The sequence below is a fragment of the Anas acuta genome, chromosome 23, assembly GCF_963932015.1.
Source record: "Anas acuta chromosome 23, bAnaAcu1.1, whole genome shotgun sequence".
Taxonomy (NCBI): Eukaryota; Metazoa; Chordata; class Aves; order Anseriformes; family Anatidae; genus Anas; species Anas acuta.
This window is the reverse complement of record NC_089001.1, coordinates 1,744,158-1,753,602: the sequence shown is the minus strand read 5'-3', so window position 1 is coordinate 1,753,602 and position 9,445 is coordinate 1,744,158. Positions and strand designations below refer to the sequence as shown.

General features: G+C 43.9%; 1 long non-coding RNA gene across 1 annotated transcript in view; it reads right to left on the bottom strand.

The window, feature by feature from the left end:
* Window positions 1-1,306: 1,306 nt before the first annotated feature.
* The window catches only part of LOC137843808 (uncharacterized), a 28,732-nt gene continuing 20,593 nt past the window's right edge, over window positions 1,307-9,445 (bottom strand). Inside the window, exons 2-3 of the long non-coding RNA XR_011089704.1 lie at window positions 4,927-4,986; window positions 1,307-1,566 (exon numbers count right to left, since the gene is read on the bottom strand). This is a non-coding gene — a long non-coding RNA (uncharacterized lncRNA). The remainder of the gene's footprint in view (window positions 1,567-4,926; window positions 4,987-9,445) is intronic.

Here is a 9,445-nt window from a genome sequence, read left to right as displayed (position 1 = left end):
TGCATGATAAAAAGAGTGCAAAGCAAAGAGCTTATTTAAAAAAAAAATGTAAGAAATCTTTTAGCTGATGTCCTTTTCCCCTCTCCAGAGGAGTGATGGAGGGGGCTTGTGTTCTTATTGATCTGACCTGCAACACCCCTAGCATAGCTTGTTAAAAAAAAGAAAAACAATGTTTAGCAACACAACATCTTGTTAACTTGGTAAGCCAGGGTAGCCTTCCTGCTTCTCAGCAATCATTCAGGCATTGCCTGCTTAAAAAGAGCCGAACAGTATTGCTCTTAATAGGGTTATTAATAACTGTCACATTCCAAGAAGGTGAAATAATGTGTTTTCTTTCTTTCATAGATTAAAGCAAACCTGTAGGGAATTGTCTGAGTCCTCCTGCCCCCACCCTTTGTATCCTTAAGCCAGTGTGGAAGAACAGTGAAGCGAGTCCACCAGCAAAAATGCTTCATCAACGTGATATATTTAAAGGGAAATATCAGCCAAGAACCTAACCCTAACCCAAAACCTAACCCTAAGCCTAACCGTAACCCTAACCCTATCCCAACCCTAACCCTAATTCCTAACCGGTTATATATAATATAATATATATATATATATATATATAATATAATTATATATATATATATATATAATATAATACCTGCTTCTCCAGCAGGTCAACAGACTTTGAGGCTCAGAGCACCCTGCCTCTCTTGGGGGAGCTGTAGGAGCACGCCTCCCTGCCTAGCTACCACAAACAGCCTGCTGACAGACTGCCATCATTCTAGCCTTATCATTAGATTTTAAAACCACTGGCAGGTCCTCAAGGTTTTGATCACAGGCATCAGCAGGGAAATCACAGTCTGTAATTGCGTTAGCCATTTGGGATGGCCGCACTGAATTGCCTCAGCCAGAACCCACACTTTCAGAAGAGACTCGAGGCTTGCTCTGTGGCAACAAGCACTGTTTAATGATGCCTCAACTTTTGCTCTGAAAAATGTGCTTGTGGCTTTATTGTAGTTACAGCTTTAGACCTAAATATAACTAAAAGCCAGGGGGAGGAGAGTTGTTTAAGATTGTTTGACTGCAGGCAAAAATCTCAATCCCTACATGTTAATTTAAAGTTTGAGGTTTTTCTTTGGATGCTGCTGAGACAGACATAGCTATGAGTAAATATGTCAAAATAATCTATCAAGGGGAAATCTGGTCCCTGAGCTGTTCAATGAAAGAGGTAAATTACACAAAGATTATTACTTGATTTCCAAAATATATTCAAAAAAAAAAAAAAAAGAGATAAAGAGAAGAATAGGACAAGCGACAAGCTTTGGGGCTCTTTAATAACTTTTAGACAGATTCCATCCCTTTTTTTTTGCTTTGAAATCAGCAAGATTTGGACACATTCATTACTAACTGCAGTTCCCAACCTTTTTCAGCCTAGTTCAAACTAATGTGGAGCTACAAGGCTGATTTGGAGCTCTGAATTACACCGGAGCCTGACTGTCTTTCATCTCTATCACTGCCACTGTTGCCAGATGACTGCGTGCTGCAAAGTGCTTACATCTTCCTTCAAGACTCCAGCTCCTAGGTGGAAGTAAGCATGGAAGAAAGCTGTTGTTGCTGCTGCACAGAAAAGCTTGAGAAATAAGACCCAGCCGTACCCAATAAACTTCGACAAGAAGGTTGGGGAAACAAACAAACAAACAAACAAAAACAGACAAAACCTTCAGCATTTAATTGAAAAGCAAACAAAAGTATTTCTTCAGTGGTGGAAAACTCCTTCATGGTTTTCATTGGAAGGAGGCTGCTGAGATGACTTTGCAGACGAGGTTGCCACAAACGGGGGAAGGAATTGTCACAACACGCAGAAGCCAGGTGCAGATCTGGCCCACGCACCCACACGTACACACGCAGATGCAGAGCACAGGAGCCAAGGCTCTCAGCAGTACCTGTCCCAGACTCTGTCAGTCAAAGGGCTGGGGGTCTGTGAGCTCAGCCTGGGAGCCGGACTGGCCCCGATCCCCAGGGCATGCTGCACGCACCCGCCTGCTGCTCCAGCCCCTGGGCGTCATCCTTCTGAGTGCTCTGAGTCTAAATAAACCTTGTGCTTGGAAAGCCTGGGTAAAAGTTGACCACCGTGCTAGAAGGCTGTTGCTCACGAGTAGAAGTGTTGCATTAATCCATGCAATAAGGAAAGAACTTGTCTTAAAAAAAAATAATAAAAAATATTAAAAAGCCTAACTGAATAGTATTCCCCTTGAGGCTTATCAATGCTTCATTTTCCATCGCAAAAATAACGTACTGTAAAAGACTGATTAGTCAACTGATAATTGAGTTCTTAAATGTCAAAAACAATATAGTATGAATATTCAACAGATCATGACACTGAAACTTACCTGTTCAATCAACAGTGACTAACATTTTTTTTATTCCCATTGTTCTTTTCCAGATATTATGTTAATTTGACTTTTCTGAGGTACTGAACAAGGTTCTCTTAAAACATGTCGTCTTGCAGGTTAATGTATAACGGGCTGCTTAAAAGAAAACTGTTTGGAAGTCGTGCCTGATTTATATCCCTTTGCATTAGCTTCATCTCACAGTTCAGGTAAAGGGGCAATTGAAACAAAATTGTGTTGAAACAGATATAGTTAATATTTCAGCTTCCAAGAAGGAGAAAATTCAGCATGTAGTTTGAAAAAAAATGTGATATTTTCCTGCTGTTTGAGGTTAAATGCAGCCCAAGGTTCAAAGTCACAACACATTTCAGACATCATTTAATTTAACAGGGGAAAACACAGGCCAAATTTAATTAAAGGATGTATCTGTGGTTTTTAAATGAATGCAGTGTTATCAGAGCAGCCCAAACAGCCGGGTGCTCCTCTTCGGGCAGGAGAGCTGGGTGGGAAGCTGCAGGAGCCAACGCTTTGCCCATGTCCTCTTGAAACCCCTGTCTGCCACACGCTGCAAGCAGCACTGCAAGCCTGGCGGTCCCAGGCTGTGGCAGCAGGAGACATGGAGCTGCTGCAGGTCCTCCTGCATGCCAGAGAATGAGCTACAGGAGATAGCGACCATCATCCCAGTACTTCTGCTGTCTCCTAGCTGCCTGAGATATGGTCTCCTCCATGTGCCAAATACCCAAAAGGAGCACATGCTCCTTTTGAAATTAATTTATATTTTTAAATAATTTGAAATTAATGTGGACAAGGTCCTCAGTGGTGGACTGTACAGAAACACCTTTGCATTATCTGGAGATAATCAGGTGGCAGGCTCAATCTCTCCTCTCATTGTTTGTCTCCGTTGTTTCATTTTATATTATTCCGCTGTTCAAAATCTAAATGTATTTATCTATTCCCTTCATCTTTCTCTCTTCAGATTTTCTTTGCAGTTTAGCTTCAAAGAACATACCTTCCAGGAAAGAATATTTCTGGAAATAGCAGAGGAGCTCAAGGATCGTTGCAGTCATGCCACAGGGCACCATTAAATAAAGCAACCTTCTCTGTCGTCATAATCATGATGGAATGACTTGGAAGGAAAACAAACCACGGCTGTAGATGCAGTAGCTGCAAGCACCAAATCTCCAAAGACATCTTCAAAATAAGGGCAGATATATCACAGCAAGGAACAAAACGCCTCAGTACTTGTTTGGGACCATTTGTTTTGCCGAGCCCCTGCAGGTGGTCATTGTGCTGCTCGGGATAATTTGCATCGCTCTCAGCTGCTGAGGACAGAAACCCAACACCCAGACCCTGCTCCAGCACAGCAAACAGCCACACGTTTAAAGACTGAAGGATTACATCTTCCTAAGCATGTTTTTAATTAACACACAAATGTGTCATCCTAAAAGGGAGCTCAGAAGCCTGGCTCTCAGTTACCCCAAACCAGATTTATGGGCTGTATGTGAAGTGGTTAGCAAAGACATTTAAAAACAATTAGGCTCTTGGAGAGGCAGATTCAAGCAGCCCAGACTGCTCTCATTATGCTGGAGAACGGGAAAATAAAGCCATTAGGCTCACCAGACAACTAGGTTATTTGTACTATTTTTTTTAATGATTAGTTTCCTTAATAATGCCTTCTGCCTGCAGTGGGAGAAACTCTCTTGCGCGCTCTTGCACACCAAGTCACTGATGGATGACGCTCCCATGTGACCAACCAAATCCGATTTTAATGTTTCATGATGCTATTGAAATGAATAAAAAGGCAATTATCACTTTCCTTCAGCAAAGCATCAGATGCTGTTGAACGCTGAGGTGCTGCCAGGAGCAGGGGCCCGGAGGGAAGGCAGAGGCAGCCAGCGGGATCGGGGTGCTGCAGCCCTTGCTGCTCTCCCAGGAGTGCCCGCAGCCTAAATGACAACTCACTTTGCTTTTGAGGAAGGTCCAGCCACCTAGCATCATTTCTGACGTGTTTTCTACACTTTTGCTTCACGTTTTGCCTTCAAACTTCCTCTACAGATCGCTGCCTGGATTTTCAACTAGTTTTCCAGAGACCCCAGCATACCAAGGCTAGGTGGCCTGAAGGTTGGGACACATGGCTCCAAAGCCGACTGCATTACCCTTGAAAGCCAGCCCTGTTAGGATTTCTTTGTTGCAGACCATCACGCTTGACTTGTCCCCAATAGCTCAGCCAAGTTCAAGCTCGTTTGTACCCTGTGCTGCACAAGCAGGACATGAGAAAGTCCTTGACCCAGAACAGCACGGAGGGGAGCTTGCAAGCACCTTCTCCTTTCAAAGTGCTTTTCTGTCGCTAGCATTTCACTTTAGAAAATCAGAAAATAACTTGCAGCATGCAATTCAAGACAAAATGATTTTTCCTTTGTAAGGAAAACTTTTCTTCACACAGGGAGAATTTCATGTATATGAGATATCCGAAATTTCAATGTTCTAGGAAAAGAAGAACGCAAGAAGCTTGGAGCATTTTTCCCCCTCAGCTCTCCCTAAGCCTTACCTACTCACACAGGTACATCTAAGTCTGAGTCAGGTCCATGCTCCAGCCGCCCTCAGCATCCTGCAAACATATTCATAAACTCTCCAGCAAGCTGAAAGCAATGGGCAGGGAGTCCCACCTCCCAGAGCCCCAGCCCCAGCCCTTTCCCACCCAAATTGTTCTCCTCCGCTGCCTGCTCTGCCTCACATTCATGGAGCTGGGCTCCACAGCCCACGGGCACGGTGCTGTGCGTGTCTGGGTGGTGACTTCACTACGGCAGGGACTGATTTCAGGAGCCATTACAGTGTCTTGTATGTCAAAGCCCTCCTGAGCAGCTTCCTCTGATGTGAGCCCGAAACTGCTGGGGGCGGGGGCAGTCTTTTTTAACGCCATCATTTTAGAAAATCCATCTATAGAAATAGAATTTAAAATACTGTTAAAATAGCATTAATATTCCATCTGAGAGAAGTCAGAAATTCAGGGGAATTTCTTTCCCCTCTTTTCAGGCCTGCCATCTCTTACAGCGTTCTGCACATTGTTATGGATATTGCCCTGCCACTCATTTAGTTCCAGGAGATTTTAGGGAAAAGAGAGATGGACTTCTTTCTTCCATGCCAGGGTGAGGAAAGGTGACCTCACACACACTTACATTAATCACCACCATGCCTTTCATTTGCTGCCCGGACCAGTATCCATAATTATACTAACATATATTTCACGAGTACAATGAGAAAGTGTTTCAGAGCAACAGAGCTCCAACAGGGAAAAATTAACCGCCTTCCTTGTGCTGAGACATAATGGTTGTTTATTCCTCCTGGTGGCACAGTAATTCTCAGCAGAACTGCCCTGAGAACAGAAGTAATATATAGTGTGAGTAAGGGGTGGCAGAATCCGTCCCACAAATACGAGCTATTAAGTTAATTCCTTTCCCTTCCTTATTCAGGCTCTGCAATGACAGCCGGATATTTTACCAGGCTTCCTTCCAGCCCGCAGTAGCTGCAGGAAAAGCAGGACTTTGGCTGGCTTGTGCTCCAAATATTCCTGTTTCTTCGCTCTTGCACCTCTAAAGGCTGCCGCCAGTGACAGACAAGTCTCATTACAGAAATATTCAGTATTTTGCTCTTCTCCAGGATGCTTCTGTCACCCAAAAGAATCCCCAGGCTCCAGGCACACACACAACCTAAACAAATAAAAGACAACTGCATCTATATGCAACTCCATGGCTGTTTCCATGGGTCACCCTTGGAATTGGGAGCTGGCCTCTTTGCAAATACCTGTGAACTTCATCAGTGTGCTGTCTGGTCCTTGCATTACTCTTGAGTGAAAATCTCTAAAAACCACTGGGTAACGATCATGTGCTAGGAAGAAGTTCTATACACTCATCCATGAAGCATATTTCAATTACAAAGGCAATTGAAATTTTAATTAGTAACATCACAGAAGTGTTTCTAACTCAGTCAGCTATGTAAAAAACATACAAATAAGAAAATGAAACCCTTCATCACTCCAACAGATACCACCTTAAAAGCCAGAAGAGGACAGACATTTTTATAAAAGCCTTTTCAAGACACACTGGTTTCTAAACTCCGTAGCAGAGAGTAACCCAATCAGTCTTGATTTTGATTGCCACTTATGCAAAGCTGCTCAGCTCTGGAAGGCTCGCAGTCTCAGGGCACCTGCAGGACCGGGGCTCGAGCAGCCTGTGAACCCCGAGAGCTGCACCAAGCCCCTTCCTGCCCTTTGAGAGACGCTCCCTCCCTTTAGTTCCCCACAAAAGTTGGCACATCACACAGGGGAGCATCCAGGTTTGTGAGTGCTCTTGTTTGCGAGCACATCTCTCTTTTTTTTTTTTTTTGTCTGCTTTGATTTTGCTGGATTTATTTATTTTGCCCGGATATTTCATTGATCGACTCACCCCAGGTTCTTTTCAACATTCTCTATTGACATAATGGGAGCTCTGCATTTGTTTTCGCCTTCCACAGGTCTGCACACTGCCACATTTGTACCACAGGAAGCAGAAAACTAGTTTAACATCTCATTTATTTCATAGATGAGAAAGTAATTCCCTGCTGAATGATTGTCCTGAACCAACAATTCAGAAAGCAGGAATTTACAGTGCCTGCCAGAGACGGGAGTGCATTACTGTAGTGCTGTTATATAATGGAGCTGAAATATGTTTTTTTCCCCTCCTGTTAGCCTGAAGAGAAAAGCCATTAAATATGATTAAGGTTAAGAGATTGCTAAAATTACAAACAGCCGCCATTCAATTATTTTGCTCTATAAAATGCAACACAGATTGGAGTTATTTCTCCGAAATGTGTTTTTAGAAAATAACATAACACAACTAATGTGGTTTGATGTAGCAAATCAGGTTTCAGATACTTCTTGTAACGCAAAACTAAAAGGTTCATAATTTAACTCAAAGTTCGTAACTTAAAGTCATCAGGTGCTTGCTGCATAAGAAAGTGTGTGTGGGGGATCAATCCCGCCCCAACTAATATTCTGTGGAGTCATCTAAAGCCGGAGAGTCAATCAGTTTTAGCACCCATTAAAGAAAAAGACAGGAAAACGCAACAACTTGGCATAACCGTCACACATTTTTTATGGAGAGTAAATCTCTTGAATAGTTTCTGTAATTTTTAATGTGACCTAAGGTGGGTGCTACGGATTTATCTGGGCTAAGAGAGCTCTGGAGAAACACAAGTAGCTAATCAAAACGCCTGCCAAGCCTGTGGAGTTTCACTGCAGGTTATGGTCATTGGGAGCGTGGGCTGCGTATTCGTCACTGTGCCTGCACCGGTATTTAATGCACTGGGAGGCTCGTCGCGCACTGAGCAAGCTAACTATGCTAAAATGTGTTTTCTGTCAGCTGTACAAGGAGCTGAAATAATTGGAAAGTCAGGAAAAAATCCGTATGTGGCTATATTAATGGTTAGAGAGTCGTGGTTATTACGGTTAATAAAATATGCGGAACTGCATTATTCTGCTGAAAGCAACACAAACCTTTTGGGGTCCCTGGAGGCAGGGCCCGAAGCTTTTCCATAAGCAAACTCAGAGCGAGCTCAGCACAGAGCCACCTCTGCGTGCAGGTCAGTGGCTGCAATGAGCAAAGTGCCAGCTCAGGGTGCTGGACAGGCCGTGCACAGCCCCCTTGTTTCTGCCCTGGGAGCCTCTGCGGTTTAGGGCCAGCAATTTCAATGGGAATCACACATGCCAGGAGGATTTGTGACTTTACAGATGCTAATTATTCACCTGTTGGCGTTTGTGTCCCTGCAGAAGTCACACATTTTCACTATAGCTAACATGAGATCTAAAGGGGAGCGCGTGACTTCAGTAAAAACATTTACCTCGACTTGTCACAGCTTACCCAGAAAATCCCTTTGCAAGAAGGTCGCAAGGGGTTAACAAAGGAGCAATAGATCATTTGATGACTAATTGCATGATTAGAACCCAACAGATCAATAATTTCTTATAACCGTATACATAATTCATTCCACTAATGTGCTTATAATTATCTAACACGCACCCACTTATATCCTGCAACAGCTATTCATTCATTTATCAGCGTTACATAAACTGAAGTATGACAGAGGAAATAAACATGAAGGACATTTTTGAACCTACGCTAAGGCTCAGATGAGCAAGCAACTTTATCACAAGACCCCAGAAAACTTGAACACACAGTGCCCCGACCCACCACCTTCATGAAGGCTAGTGCTGGCCCTTGGGGGCTCCTCAGGCTGGGCTGGCTGCAGCTCAGCATCCCGAGCCCCGTGGAGGGTACGTTGCAAGTGCAACCTTCTCAGTCACCAAGTCAGAGGGAGAGGCTCTCCTTCCCACATCCTCCTCCCCCACTGTTCCCATAGTTATTTCTCCCCAAGCCGCCAGACTTGAAGATGCCAGCTCCTGTCTAAACAGCAGGGAATGGAAATGTAGACAGCACCTCTGTGTGGCCCCCACAAAATGTTAAATCGTCTTTGCCTGCTGTGCACAGAGGGTTCGGAGCTGATGGAGTACTAAATGAAGGCGCTCTCTGAATACCATTCATCAAAGATGAGCATGAGAGATAGGTCCAGAGTTACTGGAACTGGTTCTGCTACATCCATCCTCTGCCTACAGTTCCCTTTGTCCTGCCTCCTACAATGTTCCCCACATTAACGTGTCTGGGAGATTAATAATTTTGTCCTGAATCAATGAATTACTGATGGCTAGCGAGATACCTCCCCTGGTAGTAAAGATAATACCATTCCTTGTATAGCACACAAATCACACCACCATAATCAGAGCAATTGGGCTTTCTATAGCTGCTGCTACTTAAATCACGGCCGTGCATCTAATCCTTCAGTGTACCAGAGCATTTCCGTGGTGCAAGGGTTTGGTGCAGTGCCTGGTTCTGGGTTTTGCCTGAGATATTCATGTTTGCATGGAGTTGGCTGGATCCTTTGGGATACCATCGCTATGGAACATGAATTTCCTCACTGCACGTGCATTGCAAGCAGAGTTGTTCCAGGCTGAGGACACCAGGCAGCCACGAGGACTG